This window comes from Equus asinus, chromosome 14 (genome assembly GCF_041296235.1).
Source record: "Equus asinus isolate D_3611 breed Donkey chromosome 14, EquAss-T2T_v2, whole genome shotgun sequence".
Classification (NCBI taxonomy): Eukaryota; Metazoa; Chordata; class Mammalia; order Perissodactyla; family Equidae; genus Equus; species Equus asinus.
The window spans coordinates 38,729,170-38,730,693 of record NC_091803.1 but is presented as its reverse complement, the minus strand read 5'-3'; the positions used below and the strand labels follow the sequence as shown (position 1 = coordinate 38,730,693).

At 45.9% G+C, this 1,524-nt stretch overlaps 1 pseudogene; it reads left to right on the top strand.

The window, feature by feature from the left end:
• Window positions 1-374: 374 nt before the first annotated feature.
• LOC106840629 (large ribosomal subunit protein uL15-like) lies at window positions 375-807 on the top strand (annotated as a pseudogene).
• Window positions 808-1,524: the final 717 nt, after the last annotated feature.

Below are 1,524 nucleotides of genomic sequence, written 5' to 3'. Positions count from 1 at the left end.
ATAGTGGTTAAGTTTCTGTTCTCTGCTTCAGCAGCCTGGGGTTCACCGGTTGGGATCCCGGGCACAGACCTGCATACCACTTATCAAGCCATGCTGTGGCAGGCATCCCACATATAAAGTAGAGGAAGATGGGCACAGATGTTAGCTCAGGGCCAATCTTCCTCAGCAAAAATAGGAGGATTGGCAGTGGATGTTAGCTCAGGGCTATTCCTTCTCCTCAAAAAAAAAAAAAAAAAAATGGCAACAAGCACCAGATCTTCATAAGTTGTGCGTCTGTAGCCACAGTTGTCTTTGTTTCCATTAGCTAGAGCACCCACTCATGAAAATGTTGCGACTTGAAAAACAGTAATTTCTCATTTATCTCCATCACTGACATGTCACCCAGACTGAGGGAGACCTAGAAACTTCAGGGCCAGGTGAGCCATGGCGACAGCCACATCAGCAAGCACCAGAAGCACCCAGGTAGCAGGGGCAATGCTGGTGGCAGGCATCACCATAGGAGCATCTTAGATAAATGCCACCCAGGTTACTTTGGCGAGGTTAGCATAAGGCGTTACCACTTAAGGAGGAGTCAGAGCTTCTGCCCAACTGTCAACTTCGATGAATTACGGGCCTTGTTCAGTGAGAAGACTTGGGTAAATGCTACCAAAAAACATGACTGGAGGTGCCCCCAACATGGATGTAGTGTAATGGAGCTAGGAAAACGGTCTAGGGAAGAGAAAGCTCCAAAAGCCACCTGTTATCATGAAGGTCGATTTCTTCAGCGGAAGAGCCAAGGAGAAGAATAAGGATGGGGTAGAGGTCTGATGTCCTGGTTTGAAGCCACATGGAGTTTATTAAATACCAACAAATGCTTTAAAAATTGTTAATAGCACTAAAGGTTGGATGTCATCCAGTGCCCTCTCTGTCACCTCTTAATCTGGGAAGGACATCTCTGCATGTGCACTGCCCTCCAGCTCCTAGCTCTGACTCTGTGAGCTCCACTGAAGGGAAGAGGGGATTTTTCCAGCCACTGATTCTTCATCAATCAAGAGCAGCTTTCAGGTTGAGTGTGATCATCCTGCACAAATTGTTCCATATCTGATAGTTATGGGTCGGAAATCTCCTGCATCTTCTTGGCTTTTCTCTACCTGCACACACAGCATGTCTGCTTCCTTCTCCCTCCAATCTTCTTCCCCGCTTGCCAGCTTGGTAAAATCATTTATCTTCAAAATTATTCTGACATCTTCTCTTCCATGAAGTGCTCTCTGATCCTCTGAAGGAAAATGAGTCATTCCGTTCTCTCCAAAACCCCTATACGTTATACACATTAACCATCAGTGCATCTAATATCCTGAGTCGCATGTATTTATGTACGTGATTGCCTCCGTTTACTTTCTCAAGGGAGGGAGTTATGTCCTATTCAACTCTGTCGATTTAGGTCAGTGTTTCTCCACCCTGACTTCACATTGAAATCACCCGGGGAGCTTTAAAAAATCCAGATGCCTGGGAGAATCCCCAGAGGTCCTGGTTTAATTAGTCTGG